Source organism: Somniosus microcephalus, chromosome 17, assembly GCF_052327205.1.
Source record: "Somniosus microcephalus isolate GS21.2 chromosome 17, FLI_Smic_1.0, whole genome shotgun sequence".
NCBI classification, from domain to species: Eukaryota; Metazoa; Chordata; class Chondrichthyes; order Squaliformes; family Somniosidae; genus Somniosus; species Somniosus microcephalus.
The window spans coordinates 30,907,054-30,921,503 of record NC_141003.1 but is presented as its reverse complement, the minus strand read 5'-3'; the positions used below and the strand labels follow the sequence as shown (position 1 = coordinate 30,921,503).

At 42.1% G+C, this 14,450-nt stretch overlaps 2 long non-coding RNA genes across 7 annotated transcripts in view; one reads left to right on the top strand and one right to left on the bottom strand.

Annotated features, from left to right (window-relative positions):
• Nucleotides 1–14,450, top strand: part of LOC147105612 (uncharacterized) — a 556,421-nt gene that overhangs the window by 301,740 nt on the left and 240,231 nt on the right. The gene's annotated exons all lie outside the window — the stretch shown is intronic.
• Nucleotides 8,405–14,450, bottom strand: part of LOC147105613 (uncharacterized) — a 33,521-nt gene continuing 27,475 nt past the window's right edge. For all 3 annotated transcript variants that reach the window (XR_015081527.1, XR_015081526.1, XR_015081528.1), the window contains exon 4: nucleotides 8,405–11,708. This is a non-coding gene — a long non-coding RNA (uncharacterized LOC147105613). The remainder of the gene's footprint in view (nucleotides 11,709–14,450) is intronic.

Sequence of the window (14,450 nt, the reverse complement as noted above, 5' to 3'; positions counted from 1 at the left end):
CTCACTCTTTTCCTCTTATTGTGAGCTCTCTTTTCCTGCAATGAAGGACACAAGTGGAGTTTGAGTGAGAATGAAGGAGTGAGTGTAGAGAATCCATAGCATAGATGATTAGAAGGAGACAAAGGGCCCTCCCTGTGTGTTGTAAGTTGTTGTCATTGCATCACAGTGATGGGGAGTGTGAGGGCTGCATGGTCGAATAGTTAAGTGAATGTGACCATAGAGAGAGAGTGCTGGCATGTAAGTGTCAAGTGGGATGTGGAGAAAGAGGTTGGCAAAGCAGAGTGCTGGTGAGGAGAGGCGATGGGGATCAGATTGAGGGTGATGGGAAAGTCATACTCACTTTTCCTGTGCGGAGAAGGTCATGAAACCTCTTCCTGCACTGCAGCAAGATTCTGCGGCACATAGAGATTGAGTTGACCTCCTGGGCCACTTGCAGCCACACAGCTTTAGTCTGCTGTGGAGGCTTTTTCCTTCCTGAGGAAGGGAAGAGCACCTCTTTATTTGATCTTGCTCCCTCCACCAGAGCTTGGAGGGAGGCCTCATCGAACCTTGGAGCACACTTTGGCCTACTGCTGGACATAGTTGCTGAATGAAGCTACCACAACAATGGGCATAAAATTTAAAGTCTCCAGAAGAAGCAAGGCTGCTTGCAGGCCTTAAATCCAGCAGCATTGATGACGTCATTGGAGGCGATTTTCTGTATGAAAAGACTCATTGGGCCAGGGGTTTCCAAATGCTGGAAATCAAGTGCCCAATTAGGGCAAAATTGCACTTTTTTCCCACTTCACATTGGAGTCGGGGTCCTGACACGCCCCAGCCCGCCCCCAATGGCAAAATCGAGCCCAGTGTCTCAGAGGGAAAGCACAAACAGTGTCACTGCCATGTTGAGTAGGTGCTTACATCAAGAGATGAAGTTGAGTGAGGAGATAATGGAGGCTGACCATCATTTTCCCCAAATCTTTGGAAATGGGAATGATGCCAAAAGACTGGGAATGTTACACCCCTCTTCACGAAAAAGAACAGGAAATTACAGACCAGTTAGTCTTACTTCAGCTGCAGTAAACTTGTTCATTTTGCAGGATGTAAATATTTAGAAAGATATTGGCTAATCAGGAACTGTAAGCATGAATTTGTAAAGGGCAGATCATGTTTCAATTTTTCTGAAGAAGTCACAGAATGTTTAGATAAAGGAAATGTGGTGGATGGTTTATCAATAAATTTTCACAAGGTGCCACTTAAGAGCCTTGTTATACAAGTTAAAGCATATGGTATCAAAGGGAATATAACTGCATAAAGGGATAGCCAGAGAACAGAAAGCAAAGAATAGGGATACATGGATGTTGTTTGGATTGGCAGGATGTGAGTAGTTGAGTGCCCCAGGGATCTGTGCTGGGACCTGTTTTCCATTTATTTAAACGTTTTAGACATAGACACAAAAGGAATAATTTTGAAGTTTGCAGATGGCACCAAATCAAGGGCATAGCAAACTATGAGGAAGAATGCAAGGGATTGGTGGACGACATAGACAGGTTAGTGGAGTGGGCAGACAGATGGCCAATGCAGTTCAATGCAGAGACATGTATTAGTATAATTTAGGAAAACAACAATGAAAGAAAGACTACACTAAATGGTAACATTCTATAATGGATAGATGAACAGTGAGATCTCAGAGTGCTGATATATAAATCTTTAAAGGTAGGTTGGGGGCGGGGTGGAGTGGGTTGCAGGTAGCAAAGGCTATAAATGGGCAAATAGGATTCTGGGTTTTATACATAGGAGGTTTGCAAGGAAGTGATGTTAAATTTGTACAAGACCTTTGTTAGGCCACAGCTGGAGTATTGCATGCTGTTCTGGGAACTCCATTGGAGGAAGAATATCAATTCAATTCAATTCAATTCAATTCAATTTTATTTGTCATATATGCAGCAGATGTGTGTACTGCACAATGAAATGTTGATTTTTACGAGTCCTCCCAACATTGGAATAAATATGGCATAACAATGATAAAAATACTAATAGAAATACTAATAGAAAGACAGTAATAATAAATAAAACAACAGTAATAAATAATAATAAATTAATCATTCATGAGTCTTATGGCTTGGGGGTAGAAGCTGTTTCGAAACCTGTTGGTACGAGACCGTATGCTTCGGTATCTCTTACCGGACGGGAGCAGGGCGAAGAGGTTGTGGCTGGGGTGACTCGCATCTTTAATGATTCTCAGGGCCTTCCCCCGGCACCTCTCGGGGTAGATATCCTGCATAGCAGGTAGTTTAATTCCTATAGTGTGCTGTGCAGCTTTCACTACCATCTGTAGAGCCTTGCGGTCTGTGGCGGTGCAGTTGCCATACCAGGTAGTGATGCAGCCGGACAGGATACTCTCGATGGTGCACCGGTAGAAGTTGGTGAGAATCTGGGGGGCCATTCCAAATTTCTTCAGTCTCCTGAGGAAGAACAGGCGTTGGCATGCCTTCTTGGTTACAACGTCGATGTGATGGGACCACGTTAAGTCCTCTGTAATGAATACACCCAGGAATTTGAAGCTGCTGACCCTCTCCACCTCAGCCCCTTCGATGTAGATTGGGGTGTGTCCCTCCCCCTGCCGCTTCCTGTAATCCACGATCATCTCCTTTGTTTTGCTGATGTTGAGGGAGAGGTTGTTGTACTTGCACCATTCTCCTAGGGCTCTATTCTCAGAGCTGATTCACTAGAATGATACCAGTAATGAGAGGTTGTAGTTATGAAGGAAGACTGGAAAATAACATTTCCCCCCCTTGAACAGGGACAGTTAGGCGAATCTAACAGATGGTTTTAAAATAATGAAATATTTTGATAGGATAAATAGTGGAGGGTTGTATCCACAGGTTGGCTAATCAATAACAAAGGACCATAGGCTGAAGATTATTACTGGAAGACTGAAGGAAGTCAGAAGATTTTTTATTTATGCAGAGGGTTATTAGAAAACAAAATGCTTTACCACAAGTGGCTATTGAGGCAGAGACTGTAACATCATTTAAAAGAACATTTTGTGCATATTTGAAAAGAGAGAATATAATAGAAGACAGGGAAAGGGCAGATGAATAGGATTAGAGAAGACAGCTTCAGTTACAGAGCAAGTATTGGCATGGGCTCAATGCACCTAATGGCCTCCTTTGGTGCTGTAATTTCTATGATCCTGTGATGCAAACAGACTATGAAAATGTGGCTCCTATTTCTATCACTATAAATAGACTCACTGCTGCATCCTTCCATGCAGTGTAAATGTGACAATAATAGATTTACCCTCCTTTTATCACATTTTCTCATCTCGTTCTCTTTCTTTTGCTCTTACTTCTTTTTTTGTAACTTTTCTATTTTCCCCCTTCCTCTCCTGAAGGTACTTACTTTTTCTGGGTATGTGCCCATGGGTGCCATGTGTCCTGCAGTACTTCGCCAAAAGGGCCATTCTTCATGTGTGAACCTTAACAGTGAGCATCAACAAGCTGTTTGAACATGGCGGGCACCATAGGTAAATGCGATCCTGTTCTCACCTGACATCACAGACTCACAATTTTCAGCAGGAGTCAGTGGATAGTGATCAGGAGTGGGAACTTTGGCTAACTTTTCCCTCATTACAGCCCAAAGGGAATGAGGCCGATAGTAGCTCCCTTCTGCTTCCCCAGCTAACTCGACACAAACCTGGTATTGAACGTGGACTTTTTAGTCCAAATGGCTCAGTATTACACTGAGTGGTGCCGTCTGTCATTTTTCACTACCCTCTCATCTTTTTTACCTATTTTTCTTCTATTTCTGTCTTCAGAGTCCAACTGGCTACTGGCATGTGTGCCACCATGGCTTTTCTCTCACTGGAGAATGAAACAGCTTGGTCTATAACATGCTGTAGCTGTATATGTGCCAGGTTTTCTGCTGGTTTCCTATCATCATTTCACATATAGAAGCCTCAGGGTTGTATTTCCCTTTTCCCACCACTAGATGGTTGAGGCGGAATTTATGCCTTCATCCTCAACCTCGCCATGACCTTGGCTCAGTTTTCTGGGCTATGGTTGTTTATGTATTAATGGCAGGCTCCCAGGGAGGTTCCCTGCCAGCAATTGGGAGGCCACCAGTGAACCCAAGCACCGGGAGAGGCGGGAACCACATTAAAGGAGCAGAAGAGCCCCACAAACTTGAACAGATCTCCCGCTGAAGACCTCGGCTAAAACTGAGGCCTTCAGCAAGTAAGTGCTGGCGAGAAAATTGGAGGTAGTGGAGGCTGTTACAAGGTCTTCTTCCATTGGGACTTTGGGGCCTTCCTGCTGCTATCCTGGGGACAACAGCCAGGCTTCACTTGCTGCAGCATGCAGGGAAAGTGACTCATGGCAGTCCTGGCAGGTGCAGGGGAGAGAGACTGAAGTCGTGGCAGAGAGGTGGCCCCCTTTACTGCTGCCAGCCTGCCTGATTTCAGGAGAGATAGCTGAGGAAAATCCAGCCCTTAATATTTGTACCTTTTAAGCAATGTTTTGAACCCCGAAGAGAGTGCTGGGAAATGAAACAATTTTGAATCTTGGGCTACCAGTGTAGGCAGAAAGTGTGACTAGCTGTGGAGGAAAGATCCAACTGCTCTGCCTCAAAATATGTCTTAGCCTCACGCTCGGAGAGCAGTCTTTACAGCATCATTAAGAACATTTCCACTTCTCACAATGGCTATCCTTAAGCCCTCTCTGCATGACAGTTGCCAATTTTGCATCAAATGACCCTAACTGCAGGCTGTTATATACTGTAGGCACTGAGTTCAGATGACCCAAACACTTTTCACACAGTACACTTACAGCTTGCAGAGTGTGGAGACTTTTATTCCATCAGTCTAAAGTGGATTCAGACGCAGATCACAGAGGTGGATGAATCACTACAACATTGATTTCGCATATAACATGTTTATGAGCATTAATCTTGACAATTCAGGATTATAAAAAGCTGCACAGTGCATGTGGTATAAGAATGCGAATTACAGTACATAAAAAGTTTTAATAAGAGGATAAGGTGGGTAAGAGGTGAACATTTATGACTATTTATAATTAGGAGATTTTATCCTTTTTAATAGCTTTTTGTCTTGGCAATGAGCTTTGTTTGTGACCTCCATGCTGTCATGCACGTATAACATAACAGGCGTGCAACCTTTGTTGAGGGAGCTCAGTTGCTGTACCTATCTATAAAATGTGTCCCATGTCTCTGATGTGATGCCAGTTCTGAAACCTGCCACAGCTGACAGCATAACTCGTCAAGGAAGTATTTAGCTAAACATAAAACATGTTGTGCAACACACTGCCAAATGCTGAACGGAAATTTACAGTGTGTAGGGGAGAATATGAAATGGTCTTAAATCTATTTTAGTTCATGACTTAGAAATTATGTGAATTTTCCCACACTAATTCGCAAGAGGTGACTCAACCGTGGCTAACAAGGGAAATTAGGGATAGCATAAGATCCAAGGAGAGGAGATATAAATTGGCCAGAAAAAGCAGTAAACCTGAGGATTGGGAGCAGTTTAGGATTCAACAAAGGAGGACAAAGGGATTAATTAAGAAGGGGAAAATTGAATATGAGCGTAAGCTTGCGGGGAACATAAAAGCTGACTGTAAAAGCTTTTATAGATATGTGAAGAGAAAAAGTTTGGTGAAGTCAAGCGTAGGTCCCTTGCAGTCAGAATCAGGGGAATTTATAATGGGGAACAAAGAAATGGCAGACCAAGTAAATACATATTTTGGTTCTGTCTTCACAAAGGAGGACACAAATAACCTCCCAGAGATGTCGGGGAACATAGGGTCTGATGAAAGGGAGGAACTGAAAGAAATCAGTATTTGTAGGGAAATGGTGTTAGGGAAATTGATGGGACTGAAGGCTGATAAATCCCCAGGGCCTGATAATCTACATCCTAGGGTACTTAAGGAAGTAGCCCTAGAAATAGTAGATGCATTGCTGATCATCTTCCAACATTCGATGGAATCTGGAACAGTACCCATGGATTGGAGGGTAGCTAATGTTACCCCACTATTCAAAAAAGGTGGTAGAGAGAAAACGGGGAATTACAAGCCGGTAAGCCTGACATCGGTAGTGGGGAAAATGCTAGAGTCCATTATAAAAGATGTAATAGCAGAGCACTTGGAAAACAGTGACAGGATCGGACAAAGTCAACATGGATTTACAAAAGGTAAATCGTGCTTGACTAATCTACTGGAATTTTTTGAGGATTTTTGGAGATTCAAACATGATTGACAATGCTGTCATCACATCACATCATTAATCATATCATTGTGCCATTTCAATGCCGAAGGCACTTACTCATGCTGGGCTCAAGGCTGTCATTTGGACAAATTCCAGGTGTGATATTTTCAGTTGGATAGCTGAGGTGCTACCACACATGAAACACATAAACGTAGTTAAAAATGGTAAACTGTATCCATCACATATATCACAAGGGGCAGCTTTAACCCAAATCTGTTTCCTATTGTTGCTCTAAGTCACTGATATTCTCCAATTATTATTAGAGAGGTAATTACAGGAAGAAACACTAATCGCATTGGTTTCAGCATAAAGGCAACTACCACAAAGCCCCACCAAAAACTAGTAAACTTTTGTAGGTAATACAAATGCTCCAAATTGAAAAAAACTATCTTGACAGCTGTTTCCAATCTTTAAAACCAAACTGGTGGTGGGAGACCAGTCAGCAGGATTCCTTCTAGTATCATGTGAGGAACCGTGTCTTCCACAACAGTACAGCATTATGTTGAGACCTTACTTTCTACTCCCCCGATTTTTGTGGCAAAGCTTCCAAATATGAATTGCGTTGTCAACATTTGCCATTCAATTTTGCTATGCCAAGTGTCAGGGTGTAGTTGCAGGTTCAGGTCACTCTGGTCACTGAGTGGCCCAGCGGGGCGTGTTTCTGTGGTAAATTAGTAATAATGGTCCAGAAATTCGGGTCAGAGGCTTCCCGCGGGTGCAAGCCTCCGACCTGCACTTACCTAGCGCGCCGGCCGTTGAGCTGTGGGCCCGTGTGGGATTCCGATCCTGGGCCTCCTCCAACTGCCGGCGCGCAGTGCTTGCGTATCCCAGGGGCGCAGTTAGTTCGATGCGTCCCCTGGGATCACGTGGGCCATGGAGAGCCAATGGTAGCAGGGAAATGCCCATTCATAAAATTGACAGGAAGAGCTGTCAAAACTATAAATACTATAAGCCCCAAAACATCACTAAAACTTCAAATATATTTTAAAAAGTCACATTTTTAAAATAACTATAAATTACATAAAATAACTATTTTAAACAATAATTTAAATTTTTGAAAAAATTAATTACATTTTCTAATGGGGCTAAAAATAAACTTACCTTTCTTTAAAGTATTTAAAAATAATAAACCTGTGGAAAAAATATTTTAATTTTAATTAATTCACCACTTACCTTGTTAAAAGCAGGCCTTGCACCTGCTTTTTACATGTGTAACTCCTGGAGACTTACCCTCCCGGAGAAACCTGCAAAAAAAACATAAGTTCCATGCGCATGCGCTGCCTCTCCGGCGCACGTGTTCGACCTCTGAACCCCTTCCTTTAAGGGAACGGAAGTTCCGGTTTCCCGCGCATGCGCAGTGCATGCACAAAACCGGCACTTCCGTTGGGCCTACGGGTGAGTACCCCGTGCGTACTCGCGCGTTGGGACACGAATTTCTGGGCCATTGTCTTATGACAGGTGTAAACAGCAGGGTCGCAAAACCATGGCTTTTTACACACCATAAATACTGTTGTATATTTTTGTCAATTTAATGATAATGCATTTTGATCCCTAATTTTCATCATGCTTTGGTGAAAATGTCTTCAAGAAAAGTCCAAAAGTTAGGGATCAAGGAATGTATATTTACATGTTTATTTTAAAGGAAAATGTCTTCAAGAAAAAGTACGTAGCAAAGCTCTTTTGGTTTGAAGGAGGCGGATAGGAGACCCAGGAGGGTCATTAATCCTTTACATCAGGATGATGTCATGTGCATGTGATTAGATGATGTCTTTTGCTGCAAGTTGTGTCATGACAACATATGTTTGTAAGCAAAAAGAGTTTGGCGGGCACTTTCTCAGTAAGCCAAAGATCCTAGCACCATCATTAGGAAACGATTGGGAGCAAAATCTACTGCTCCGAGATCAAGAGGCTGTACTTAACGAGAAACTCGGGGACAGTTACAATATGTGTAGAAAAGCAGCAAATCCCACTGATGTTCAGGGTTTTCATGCTGCTGTTTGTCCTGCCTTATTTTCAGAATTAGGACTTAATGTTCCTCCTTCTGTTGCGAGCTTTGACTGAAGAGCATGAATGAGGCACAGAAAGCAGAGCAAGGAGAAAAACAGAAAGCATAAAGAAAAGGAAACAAAAAAAGCACACACAATACAATACAAGTCGCTTTATTGGCATGATAAGGTACATCTTATGTTGCCAAAGCATCAAAATACATTTATGGTTGAACACATAAACGCGGTTCCATTCATACAGTGTATAAACAGGTATATCCCTGAGTTTATAAATATACATTATACAATATAAATATACACACACACATCTTTGATCAAATATTTTAACATTATGCTCCTTTCCATAATTTCCTGTGTGCATTCTAATTGTGCGTGGTGAGCACGCAAGTGTGTTTGCACACATGTGTATATATACTTGGCAATCACTGTTTTTAACTAGCTGTTGTGAGTTCGATGAGAACACCGCTATGGTTGCCGTTCAAAAGCCCGATTCACACTGTTATAGTTTTACTATGTATATAAAAAAGAGGGAAACTGTGGAGGGGAGGGAATCGTCACTCCTGTATCTCCGAGTGACAAGTTACAGAGTGGCATTAGCCCATGTCTGCTTTTTCAACCATGGAATAATGCGTGACGTGGGCAGGAGTGAAAAAGGCAAAGAGAAAAGGTCCAAAAAAAAGGTTTCTGTCATTTTCACAGAATTCATATTTATTTTAGCAAAGTTTCACACAAAGCTATTTATAGAAAAACTGGTGAGAAACTGAAGGAAATTGCATTTTAACATATCACCAAAAGCTTTGTTAATAACACCTGCCCAGTAAAGGTTAGGAAATAGTATTTATGGAAATATCTACCTAAACGTTAACTGTACGCATGAATACAGTGATGCTGAAAGGAATTACTCATAAAAGTTAGTGGCCTCGAGGTTCGATGGCTCTGCACCCATGTCTTGGGCACTAAACGGCCACCTAAGCCTTCAATATGGCGAGCAGAAAGTGTATACATATTTCCAGCCGGATGTTCACCGCCCACCATATTGGACTGAGCTTCTCTACCAACGTCAGAAGTGCACGCTGTAATTATTTGAAAGAATGAATAAGTTATTTAAATTAGGGCCTTGCACCTCTTGCAGGACCCTTTTCAGATTTTGATATGCGCCAGCGCTGGACTCGCCACGTGCTGAACTCCCCCAGCAACTCGTGGCGCTAACTGGCAGGAAGGACCCCTCGCCAACGCTTTTTAAAGCACTAGCTAGGAGGGCATTGGAGAAATTAAGCTTGGAGGTGATAAAAGCATAGATAAGGGTTCCAGTAGTAGTGGAGTTGAGGTAGGGATGGAGATGCATGATGTGCAGGTGGAAGTAAGCAGGCTTGGTCATGGAGAGAAGATTAAGTTTAAACGTCAGCTCTGGGCTGAAAAGGACATCAAGGTTTTTAATGGACTGATTAAGCCTGAGCAAGTGGCCGGGGAGGGGGATTAAGTCATTAGCAAAGGAGTGGCTGAAAATAGTGGTTTTGGTATTGCCGATGTTCAATTGGAGGAAATCTGGCTCACTCATGACTGCAGCAGCTTTTATGCATTGTCTATTAAAGATACACTTTGCTTTAAAAAAAAATTAAGAGCATGCAATTCATATTTGCTGAGGGCGCAAAATGTGTGCTAGCGAATCGGCCACCTGTTATACATCCCATCCGACTTGGAAAGGAAAATTGGGCAGGCTGTGTGATGGGCGTCCAGTTGGCTATTGCCCATTTTGTGCCCTGCCAAAATTGATTTTCAGCCCCGAAAGTTGGTCAAAAACAACCCAAAAGCATGACAGCAGCATTCAGTGATGCTACAACTGGCTCTTTCAAATACTGCTGATATAGTAGGAGTACAGATTGAATGCAGTAAATTTAAAGACTGAAGACACTTGATAGTCACAACTTCAGCCATGTGAAAGAGGAGAAAATGTACTTTGAACAATAAATTAAACTGCAGTAATGGGGCTGGAGTGATTTTTTTTTGCCCTTTTGTGGTTTATAATGAATAAATTCAGGAATAGTGGATAATTTCAACAACTCGTGAATAATCTTTTTGGCTGTTAAACATTTATTAAATCCCTATTTTTCTTTATTTACAAGTTCTTGGCACAGGTTCTTGCTGAATGCAAGTTCATGACAGTAAATTTTAATCCCATGAAGTGTAACTGGTCGAAATGAGAACATTTTTGGCTTTCATGTAGATTTTGCTCAGAAAGATGGTTATGGCCCTGATGCAAAAATGCTATTTTGTTTTTTTAATCTTTATGAACTGTGTGTGGTAATAAATCGTATTGATCTAGTGCTATATATTATGTTGTATGGGATGAAAACAGAGATAAATCATATGTGTGGAGAACTGGAGGGAAAGAAAATAAAAAAATTAACTAATGCCGAAATACTCGACAGGAAAGTGTTTAAAATATTCTCTACACGGTTACACGCTACTATTTGTTAGGTCAGGTAACCCATTGCATAACAGTGGAGTAACATTTCCACCAATTGTTATCAGAGTTTTTTGTGCACTGTTTATTGCAAGCTTTCCCAGGAGTTCATTGAGAGGGTATTTTGAAAACTCAACTCCAGCTTCTCAATTATTATTATTATTATTCTCAAATGCACAAGTGGTACAATAAAGATTGGAAAAAAATTCAAAATACAAACTATTAAGTCAAAAAGGTCAGACGTGTCAATGGGCTTAGGTAGAAATCATACATGCTGTAGCTGTTCAGTAGCATCTGGGTCAGCATTGTGGAGTTTGGAACGTTCTCCTGGTAGACCAGCATGAAATGAGCAGCCATTCAGTAGGTGTGTGGTATCCTCACCAGCACTACAGCTACACAGAAGGCTGTTCCTGAGTCCCCAGGTGTGCTCATTTTCCACACACCTTACATCTAAAATGGTTGAGTTTGCACCAGAGGTGACATGGTAGCTCAAAATCAGGCAGTCTCTCATCAGGCTGGGCGATGAGGAAGGAGCTTCTTACAGAGGTAGCACACAGGAACGCAACATTCTCTAACTGAGTAGCAGAGCGCTAGAGCTGAGCTGCGTAATGTTTGTGTATTAGCCCCCCAAGCTAAGCTTGCAAGCTTATTTAGCAGGCCATTTCTGCTCTTGATCTTCTGAGCTACCTTGGTGAGGTGATCCCTGTAGGTAAGTGTGCGGTTTAGAGTTACTCCTAGATTTACTGGCTTTGGGCCACATGCCAAGCGATCTTCATCCAAGAAGATGTTGAGTTCTCATGAAATATTGGCATGATGAAGGTGGAAGCATGACGACAATGTCTTTGACACACTGGGCATAAGTTTCCACATTTTGCATTAGTCACTGATGGCTGCTAAGTCGTAATTCAAGTTGTCCTCAATCTTTTTGAAGTCTCTCTCTTGAAACCAGGCAGATATCATCTGCATACTTAAATGGCCTGGAGATTGATGGAAGCAGATAATTTGTAAATATTTTGAAAAGAGTTGGAGCAAGATCAAATCCCTGGCAGGGCTACTCAATTTTAGCCCTTTATGAGAATCCTTATAATGTATTCGTGCCATAAGTTTTGCTATTTCACTATAAGCTAGTAGATCTACTGTGTCATTGCGCATGAAGATTCAAGACCAAATACAGTCTTCAAGTGTAGTGGGGTTAGAGAGTGGGAGTTCAAGAAGGCGGCTCACCACCACCTTCTCAAGGGCAATTAGGGATGGGCAATAAATGCTGGCCTTGCCATCGACGCCCACATCCCATAAAAATGAATTTAAAAAAGATAATTAGGGCTGGGCATGCTGTGGTAATTCAGTCTCCATTTTCAAATCACACATTCTGTTCTTATTATGCTTAGATTGCTTCAGGTTAGTCTTTAGTATCAATGGGGTGGCCAAGAATTTCCCCCACCCCCAACCCCGGGTTTTCAACTGTTGCCTATCGGTCGCTCATTAAAGTGAGAAATGGGAAGTTTGCAGTTGAAAAGTTGAAAATTGTCCCCATGTACTCTGTATAAGGCAAACAGAAATTCCACCTTATATGGGTTTCTCAGTAGCTTGGTTTGGAGACTCTTAGGCTATGAATTTCCTCAAAGCTGCTCCTGCCCCGCTGCAGTAACTTGATCAAAAGTGCAGTGGAAACCTTTTTACATGCATATTCTTCCACAGTTTCTTCTGCACTTCCAGACAGTCTGTACGTTAATGGTCCCTTTGTTGGCCTTCCAGGCTAAGGGTCATGTGTTGGCCATAAATCACATATGATCAGATTCACTTAGTTCAATTGATGCATCTTCTCTTTGTGTAATGATACAAAATAAAGAATATAACACCTTTCCCCAGTGGGTCATCTTGACATAAACAAGAGATCTTCTAACTCTCCTTTAGCATGTCTAACCTTTTTGCCTGTGTGCTTTATCTTTAATAAACCTGACTGTCTTTGTTGCCTTCCTGTTTGAAAATCTTCTCTCTCAGCCTTTATCTGAAATCTGTTTTTACAGACAGAGATCAAAGAGCTTTCCAACACAATGGCTGGGAGGTGTTTTTTATTACCCAGACAAGCAAACAACTTGCTTATTGTTTATTCTATGGGGAAAACAGCCTATTGTCAAAGTGCCTTTTATATATAAAAAATGCAAGAATATATATTGCTTTTAAAAACGCATCATTAAAAGTAATTATTTTTCCAAATCCTTCCTGAAATGTGGCACTATCCTTTTCTACACACTCACTCACTGACCTTACCTACTCATTAATTCACTTGCTTACTCACTCACTCAGTCATTTGAAGGCGTATTCACTCAATCACATTACAATATAACACCTTACCCACAATATTAATGAAATGAGTTCTGTTTCATAAGTTGCTTCTCAGCCCAACAACAACTTGTATTGATACAGTGCCTTTCATGTACAAAATGTCCCAAGGCACTTTAGAGTATGAGGAATAGAATGCCGAGCCCTGGGAGAGAGCTTAGGAGGGGTAACTGAAGTCTTGGGCCGTACTGCTCAAATCATGTGCCAGAAAGTGAGCAGGAACAAGTAGCCACTTCAGCAGTGGATGTAGCCCAATTACTGGTGGCTGGACCACCTTATGATCCAAGACAACTTTATTGCTAAGACATCTCCACTTAGACAGCCTTCTAACTTTTTCCTTTGGGGGAGCACAGAGGTGGTAGAAGTGTGGAACTCAATTAATAATTTTTAATCTGAGATCGATGGATTTTTGCTAGCTGAGGGTATTAAGGGATACGGAGCCAGGGCGGGTAAATGGAGTTAGGATACTGATCAGCCATGATCTCATTGAATGGTGAAACAGGTTCGATGGGTTGAATGGCCTGTGTTCCTAGAGGTGGAGCAATGGGTTAGGCTGTAGAGCACACAGATCATACACTGTCACCAAGGAAAACAACAGAGTGAAATACACCAGCTACATATATAAAGGCACTTGTAGAGAATTACATTTGGTTGCAACTTGTTTCACTTACATCCAGTAAGATTTCTTGGGATAGTATAGCCTTATTAGCAGATGAAAGGAATGTGATCTGTGGTGGTGCAGAGGCCAGTGTTGGGGCAATTGTATTTAGCCACTACATGGTGCAAATGTGCAAAGGAGTGTTAATGCATTGGGCAGATGAGACACTTAGGTGAATGTTTCATCTATGAGAGCTGTCTAGCTGCCTGCAATGGTCGGAATCTCTTGTGACACCATATCATCATCTAGAGCCCTCCTGGCTATGGCTGGAGGGCTGGGGGTATTCCGGCTCTATAGTTGCTCTTGGGATGACAAGTTGTGCAGCACAAGCATAGTATGAAGGTTTTGGAGTTGTTACCGAGCTGTTTTGTAGGGCTCTCTATGTCTGTTCGGGCATCTGAAGCAATGCTTTAACGTGTCTATTGTATGTTTAATGATGGTCCTGGTAGCTGTATGGGCCTCATTGTGTCTGCACTCTGCTGCTATTCATGACCGTCTCGGAGGCGCCAGGAGGCAGGGCTCTAGAGTGCACCTAGCAGCCAACCTTACTCAAATAATCCTGCCACTCTGGGTATCCTTAAAATGAAGCCATCATTGCTGCTGCCTGAAAGTGGGCATTTACGTCCATGAAGTTGTTTTCATGAGAGTGGAAGCCTTTGTAGTTCATGATGGCACAGAAATGGTGTGCAGGCACCTGTAAAACCAAATGGGCATCAGT